At 54.8% G+C, this 9,332-nt stretch overlaps 1 protein-coding gene across 4 annotated transcripts in view; it reads right to left on the reverse strand.

Annotated features, from left to right (window-relative positions):
• STAU1 (staufen double-stranded RNA binding protein 1) overlaps window positions 1-9,332 on the reverse strand; it is a 383,483-nt gene that overhangs the window by 114,498 nt on the left and 259,653 nt on the right. The window lies entirely within an intron of this gene.

A 9,332-nucleotide genomic window follows, 5' to 3' on the forward strand; every position in this document is an offset into this window, starting at 1 on the left:
GCTGTGCCCGAAGGCGCCGCGGAACCCGACGGAAGAGTGAGCGACCTCATGGCTGTGAGGAAGGCGTCAATCTCTACGGCGTCGCGATCTGCCCAGGGACCGGCGGGTATGGAGCAGGCCGCGACGCCTGCGGCTCCAGCGGAGCCGCGTGGGCGGTGTCACCCGAACCTCCGGCCATGTCGCGCGGGGGGAGTCGGAATAGCGACCTGAGGACTCGTCATCGTGGTCGGGCCCCAGGATATGAAGACATCGGCGATGGGGGTCGGTAACTGACATCAGTCGGTTGCAGTCGATGCAGGGTTTAAACCTGGGCATCCCTACCGGCACCGTCGGAGTCGTTCGACTTAGAAAAATAGGATCAAAAAGTTTAGTCAAAAAATGACTGTTCCCGGATCGGCGCTTGCTGGCGCGGAAAAAATAGGAACTGACGTCAGCGCGCGAGGGCGGCGTCTAAGTACTCCGGCGGCGTCATCCCGGCGCCAACGACGCCGTTGACGGACGCGGAGCCGCAGACGACGCCTACCGACGTGCAAGGGTACTGCTACGCAAAAGTTTCCGGATCCAGTCTGATGCCTGGAGGTATTTCTAAGGTAAGGAATCTAATACTAACCTGTTACTTTCAGATGTGACACTTACTGGAAGCACCTGGTGGGCTAGTTAGCCCCCAGGGCCCTCAGAATTGCAGGAGAATTATTTCCCCAACTTAAAACGCGGCACAGGGCGTGTTTGCACACATCACCTCAGGCTCCATCGCCTCCCTTCCCCACTGTGTAAACGCGCCCTGTGGCCGTTTTAAGTTGGGAGATTAAATCTCCTTGAATCCTGAGGTCCCTAGGGTCAAACTAGCCCACTAGGTACCTCCAGTAAGAGCCGTTGCAGAGAGGTGTAAAAAGGGGCGTGGCCTCTGAACACCTCTGCGCAACACAGCTACCTTGCGCATACTGGATGTACCTGGTGGGCTAGTTGGCCCTCAGGGACCCTCATTATTGAAGGGGATATAATTCCCCAACTTACAACCCGCCAGGGGCGCGTTTACACAATGGTGAAGGAAGGGGGTGGGGCCTGCAAACACGCCCTGTGGCGCATTTTATGTTGGGGAATTCCTCTTCAATCCTGAGGGTCCCTGGGGGCCAACTAGCCCACCAGGTACCTCCAGTATGCACCAAGGAGCTGCGTTGCAGAGAGGTGTTCGGAGGCCACGCCCCTTTTTACAACACACTGCAACGCGGTTCTGTGGCGCTTACTGGAGGTACCTGGTGGGCTAGTTGGCCCCCAGGGGACCTCAAGATTGAAGAAGAATTAATTCCCCAACTTAAAACGCGCCACAGAGCGAGTTTGCACAAATGTCACCCCAGGCCCCGCCCCCTCCCTTTACCACTGTGCAAAACGCGCCCCGTGGCGCGTTTTAAGTTGGTGGATTAACTCCCCGTGAATCTTGAGGGTCTCTAGGGTGCAACTAGCTCACCAGGTACCTCCATTAGGCGTCACAGAGCTGAGTTACAGAGAGATGTAAAAAGGGGCGTGGCCTCTGAACACCTCTCTGCAACGCAGCTCCCTGGCGCATACTGGAGGTTCCTGGTGGGCTAGTTGGCCCCCAGGGACCCCCAGTATTCTAAGGGAATTAGTTCCCCATCTGCAAACTCACCAGGGGGCGCGTTTGCAGAGTTCTGCAGGGAGGGGGCAGTGCCTCCGGCGCGACGCCGGTCTTTTAAAAAAAAAAAGAAAATTATAATTAAGAAGGGAGGCTGTGTGACCCTATTTTATTTATTTTTCTTTAAAAATTGGAATGGGGCTGCGTGGCCCCCCCTCCCAAGACCCCATCCCCCAGGGCATGGCCATTTCTAATTTAGTTGGAGGGGGGATGCGTTGCCCCCTCCTCAGGCCATTTATGGCCCCGGGGACCCGATCCCCCCCCGGGCCGGCCCTTGTTGTTTTAATGTATTTTATTTTTGAGGAGGGGGCCGCGTTTCCCCCCTCCCGTGCCACTTCTAGCCCCGGGAACCCCATCACCCGGGGCTAACCCTCTCCGTTGGGGACCGTAGGGGGGTTCCCAATACCCCCACGGTCCCGCCGGCTCCCCGCCTCCTGTGGGAGCCAGCATTGCTTTTCCACACGGGGAGATGCGGTTTTTGGAAGAGAGAGCAGGTCTCTTCCAAATACCAAAGCAGAGTTTGCTATGGCCCTGCCACAGCAAACTGCAGTGTCCTGGGGGCGGGCACCCCGGGTCACTGTAGGAGGCGGCCCTGGGGGATGGCGGTCCCCAGGGCCAGAGAGCTCCAGGAGGGGGGCTGCGCAGCACCCCTCCCACCATTTACAAAGCCCCAGGGGTGGTGGTCGCCGGGGCTTGGGGGTCAGTCACGGAACCCCCAATTTTAATACTTAGAGCCCGGGGGAGGTGGCGATCCCCGGGGCGCGTGGGGGGTTCAAGCCCCCCCACACAGGTAGTTAATTTATTTAATAAACAAGCCCCGGCGGCTGGCAGTCCCAGGGGCTGCGGGGGGCCATGTGCCCCGTCAATATTTTTTTAGAAAAGCGACGGGGGTAGCGGTCCCCAGGGCTTGTGGGGCCTTTGAGCCCCCCCCCCCACCTATTTGCTATAAAAGCCCCGGGGGTGGTGGTCCCCGGGGCTGTGGGGGGCGTGAGCCCCCCGCAAATACTTTTGAAAAGCCCCGAGGGTGGCGTTCCCAGGCACTGGGCCCCCCATTACACTATAAACATTGCCCCCGGGACTTGGCCCACCCGGCAGCTAATTAATAACGAGTCTTGTTTTTTTTTTTTCCACGGCAGGATCCGCGGATCCTCCGCGCATCCCACGATTTTTGAAAAAATAATTTTTTGGGGCCCTGGGATTCCTTGTGGGGTGCCCTAAGCAGGCATAGGGGGTTAGGGTGTTTCTACCCTGCCCCCTTTTCGTGTTTTTCGCGTTTGTTTTTATTGTTTTCTTGTGCCCCGGTTCTACCGGGGCACAAGATGGCTGCCAACACTTCCTGATTTGGAGTCTTGACAGCAAATGAGCATGAAGCTCGTGATCCGGAGGGTGTGTGGATCTTGAGCGCCTCTAGATATCAATATTTTTTTAATTTAGATTTTCTCAGCAACTACTGAACAGATTTACACCATTTAACACAAGCATTTACAATGTTAAAGTTAGAGCTATTGGCTTTGCAAATGTCATTTTTTTCATTTATTGTTTTTTTTTTTAAAACCGATAAATATATGGTATTGTCATTTACAATGGCAATAGGTAAGCATTAGAGAGTAGTAGAGAGTAATAGCTTAATCTCTCGCAAATGCGAGACCTATTGCATTTGCACCCACACACACACAGCCACACACACACACACACACACACACAGAGCCACACACACACACAGAGCCACACACACACACAGAGCCACACACACACACAGAGCCACACACACACACAGAGCCACACACACACAGAGCCACACACACACAGAGCCACACACACAGAGCCACACACACACACAGAGCCACACACACACAGAGCCACACACACACAGAGCCACACACACACACAGAGCCACACACACACACACACGCACACACACAGAGCCACACACACAGAGCCACACACACAGAGCCACACACACAGAGCCACACACACAGAGCCACACACACAGCCACACACACACACAGCCACACACACAGAGCCACACACACAGAGACACACACACAGAGCCACACACACAGAGCCACACACACACAGAGCCACACACACACACACAGAGCCACACACACACACACAGAGCCACACACACACACACAGAGCCACACACACACACACAGAGCCACACACACACACAGAGCCACACACACAGAGCCACACACACAGAGCCACACACACAGAGCCACACACACAGAGCCACACACACAGAGCCACACACACACAGAGCCACACACACACAGAGCCACACACACACAGAGCCACACACACAGCCACACACACACACACAGCCACACACACACACACAGCCACACACACACAGCCACACACACACAGCCACACACACACAGCCACACACACACAGCCACACACACACAGCCACACACACACAGCCACACACACACAGCCACACACACAGCCACACACACAGCCACACACACACACACAGCCACACACACACACAGCCACACACACACACACAGCCACACACACACACACAGAGCCACACACACACACACACAGAGCCACACACAGAGCCACACACACACACAGAGCCACACACACACACACAGAGCCACACACACACACACAGAGCCACACACACACACACAGAGCCACACACACACACAGAGCCACACACACACACAGAGCCACACACACACACAGAGCCACACACACACACAGAGCCACACACACACAGAGCCACACACACACACAGAGCCACACACACACACAGAGCCACACACACACACAGAGCCACACACACACACAGAGCCACACACACACACAGAGCCACACACACACACAGAGCCACACACACACACAGAGCCACACACACACACAGAGCCACACACACACACAGAGCCACACACACACACAGAGCCACACACAAACAGAGCCACACACAAACAGAGCCACACACAAACAGAGCCACACACAAACAGAGCCACACACAAACAGAGCCACACACAAACAGAGCCACACACAAACAGAGCCACACACAAACAGAGCCACACACAAACAGAGCCACACACAAACAGAGCCACACACAAACAGAGCCACACACAAACAGAGCCACACACACGCTAGCTCTAAAGTAATTGAAGTGAAGTGCTGATCTTCTATACCTAGTTTTGTTATTTGTTTTATATCTCGCATTGAGGTACATGCACTTTGTATTGTCAGAACTGTCCCCAGCTAAGACCAATCAACTGTTTTACATGATTATATTCTTTCATATGCGGAACTACTCGTTTCACCAACCCACCATACACCTGAGCTCTGCTTCACTCAGGTCGCTCATTTTCCTACATCACACATAAGACATGGAATAACCTCTTGCACATGCGCTCAGGAAACTGTCAAATAAAGACATTTGGGGGCACAATTACCACCTTATAAAAGAAATTAAATCTACTCTCTTGAGTTTATCTGGGAAAGAAGTAAAAGTCGTTTAGATTCACAAGGAACTTGCTGGGCGTAGAGCACTGTTCACCATCCAGTGCTTTAAATGGGCAGATACTTACAGGTATTGAGTACTTGCACTTCTTTAAATCAAAGGGGAAAAGCATATGCACTTCTTAGCAGTGATGCAATGTGTTTAGCACACACACACAGAGCCACACACACACACACAGAGCCACACACACACACAGAGCCACACACAGAGCCACACACACACACACACAGAGCCACACACACACACACACAGAGCCACACACACACACACAGAGCCACACACACACACACACAGAGCCACACACACACACAGAGCCACACACACACACACACAGCCACACACACACACAGAGCCACACACACACACAGAGCCACACACACACACAGAGCCACACACACACACAGAGCCACACACACACACAGAGCCACACACACACACAGAGCCACACACACACACAGAGACACACACACAGAGCCACACACACACAGAGCCACACACACAGAGCCACACACACAGAGCCACACACACACAGAGCCACACACACACAGAGCCACACACACACAGAGCCACACACACACAGAGCCACACACACACAGAGCCACACACACACAGAGCCACACACACACAGAGCCACACACACACAGAGCCACACACACACAGAGCCACACACACACAGAGCCACACACACACACACACAGCCACACACACAGCCACACACACAGCCACACACACCCACACACACACCCACACACACACCCACACACACACCCACACACACAGCCACACACACACAGCCACACACACACAGCCACACACACACAGAGCCAGAGCCACACACACACACAGCCACACACACACAGAGCCAGAGCCACACACACACAGAGCCACACACACACACAGAGCCACACACACACACACAGAGCCACACACACACACACACAGCCACACACACACAGAGCCACACACACACAGAGCCACACACACACAGCCACACACACACAGCCACACACACACAGAGCCACACACACAGAGCCACACACACAGAGCCACACACACACAGAGCCACACACACACAGAGCCACACACACACAGAGCCACACACACACAGAGCCACACACACACAGAGCCACACACACACAGAGCCACACACACACACACAGAGCCACACACACACACACAGAGCCACACACACACACACAGAGCCACACACACACACACAGAGCCACACACACACACACAGAGCCACACACACACAGAGCCACACACACACAGAGCCACACACACACAGAGCCACACACACACAGAGCCACACACACACAGAGCCACACACACACAGAGCCACACACACGCTAGCTCTAAAGTAATTGAAGTGAAGTGCTGATCTTCTATACCTAGTTTTGTTATTTGTTTTATATCTCGCATTGAGGTACATGCACTTTGTATTGTCAGAACTGTCCCCAGCTAAGACCAATCAACTGTTTTACATGATTATATTCTTTCATATGCGGAACTACTCGTTTCACCAACCCACCATACACCTGAGCTCTGCTTCACTCAGGTCGCTCATTTTCCTACATCACACATAAGACATGGAATAACCTCTTGCACATGCGCTCAGGAAACTGTCAAATAAAGACATTTGGGGGCACAATTACCACCTTATAAAAGAAATTAAATCTACTCTCTTGAGTTTATCTGGGAAAGAAGTAAAAGTCGTTTAGATTCACAAGGAACTTGCTGGGCGTAGAGCACTGTAGAGGACCCCGCCCAGCAGACCCGGCAGCAAGAAAGCCCCATGGTTCACAGACGAACTCAAGAGCTCCAAGAAGGACTGCCGAGCCCTCGAGAAAGTCTGGAGAAGGGAACCAACACCGGACCACATGACCACCCTCAAGCTCGCCACCCGGAAGCACCACCAACTGATCCGCGCCACCAAGAGAACTGCATTCCAGGACCGGCTGGACAACAACGCACACAACTGCAAGGAACTCTTCAACATCGTGAAAGAGCTCTCCAACCCCAGCGCCGGAAACAAAGACATCACCCCATCGCAAGACCTCTGCAACTCCCTCGCCTCCTACTTCCACAACAAGATCACGGACATTCACAACAGCTTCAGCATTCAACCATCACACAACGACCACAGCACCGCCGCCCACCGCCACCCTCCGCGCCTGGACTCCGATCAGTACCGATGACACCGTCCGCATGATGAACTCCATCCACTCCGGATCTCCGACCGACCCCTGCCCTCACCACGTCTTCAACAAGGCCGACGCTGTCATCGCACCCCACCTGCGGGACAACACCTCCTTCGACACCGCCACCTTCCCGGAGGGCTGGAAGCACGCCGAGCTCAGCGCTCTACTAAAGAAACCCACTGCGGACCCCACCGAACTCAAGAATTACCGCCCTATCTCGCTCCTCCCGTTCCCAGCCAAAGTCATCGAGAAGACCGTCAACAAGCAGCGGGCCGCCTTCCTCGAGACGAATGGATCCCTCGACCCCTCACAGTCTGGCTTCCGTGCCAACCACAGCACCGAGACCGCCCTCATCGCTGCCACCGATGACATCCGAGCCCTGATGGACAACGGAGAAACAGCGGCCCTCATCCTCCTAGACCTCTCCGCGGCTTTCGACACTGTCTGCCACCGCACCCTAGTGCAGCGCCTCAGCAACATCGGAATTCAGGGGAAGGCACTGGAATGGATCGTCTCCTTCCTCGACGGAAGAACACAGAGAGTCCGTCTACCACCGTACAAGTCAGAGGCCACCGGAGTCATCTGCGGCGTCCCTCAAGGATCCTCCCTGAGCCCCACCCTCTTCAACGTCTACATGAGCCCCCTCGCGACTATCGCACGCCAACACAACCTGAACATCATCTCCTACGCCGATGACACCCAGCTGATCCTCTCCCTGACCAACGACCCCGCCGCCGCCAGAGCCAACCTTCACGAAGGGATGAAAGATGTAGCCGAGTGGATGACGACCAGCCGCCTGAAACTGAACTCAGACAAGACGGAAGTCCTCATCCTGGGTTCCTCGCCCTCCGCCTGGGACGACTCCTGGTGGCCCCCCGCCCTGGGCACCGCACCCACACCGACAGACCACGCACGCAACCTGGGCTTCATCCTGGACTCCTCCCTCTCCATGACCAGACAAGTCAACGCCGTCTCCTCGTCATGCTTCAACATCCTGCGCATGCTACGGAAGATCTTCCGGTGGATCCCCACCGAAACCAGGAAGACGGTCACCCAAGCCCTCGTCACCAGCCGACTGGACTACGGCAACGCCCTCTACGCCGGAACCACCGCCAAGCTCCAGAAGAGACTCCAGCGGATCCAGAACGCCTCAGCCAGACTCATCCTCGACATCCACTGACGCAGCCACATCTCCGGACATCTGAGAGACCTGCACTGGCTCCCCGTCAACAAGAGAATCACCTTCCGTCTCCTCACCCACGCACACAAAGCCCTACACGATCAAGGCCCGAGCTACCTCAACAACCGCATCAACTTCTAGACTCCCAAGCGCCACCTCCGATCAGCCAGTCACGCCCTCGCCGCCGTCCCCCGCATCCGAAGAACGACAACAGGAGGAAGGTCCTTCTCCCACCTGGCCGCCAAGACCTGGAACTCCCTCCCGACCGACCTGCGCCTGACCCAAGACCACCTCTCCTTCAGGAAGAAGCTCAAGACCTGGCTGTTCGAGCAGTAGCAGCACCCCCCCCTCCCAAGCGCCTTGAGACCCTCCGGGTGAGTAGTGCGCTCTACAAATGTCCTTGATTGATTGATTGATTGACTGTTCACCATCCAGTGCTTTAAATGGGCAGATACTTACAGGTATTGAGTACTTGCACTTCTTTAAATCAAAGGGGAAAAGCATATGCACTTCTTAGCAGTGATGCAATGTGTTTAGCACGAAAGTACCTGCACTGCTCATAAGCAAGCAGGCACTCCAGAGATACCGAGTACCTACACTTTAAGATTCCTATGGACAAGAACTGAGCATGACGCAATGGTGTTCGGTGGGTCCCGGTTGGAGTCTCACTGGTCCCCCTGCGCGTCACCGGTTTCATGTATCCGCTGCCTTTTATGGGGCCGGTGGGGGGGCAGGGGAGTGACAGCACTGGCTATTTAAGACTCTGTGTCGATGCCTGCCTCATCCGAAGGATCCGACAGTAAA

This window comes from Lissotriton helveticus, chromosome 7 (assembly GCF_964261635.1).
Source record: "Lissotriton helveticus chromosome 7, aLisHel1.1, whole genome shotgun sequence".
NCBI classification, from domain to species: Eukaryota; Metazoa; Chordata; class Amphibia; order Caudata; family Salamandridae; genus Lissotriton; species Lissotriton helveticus.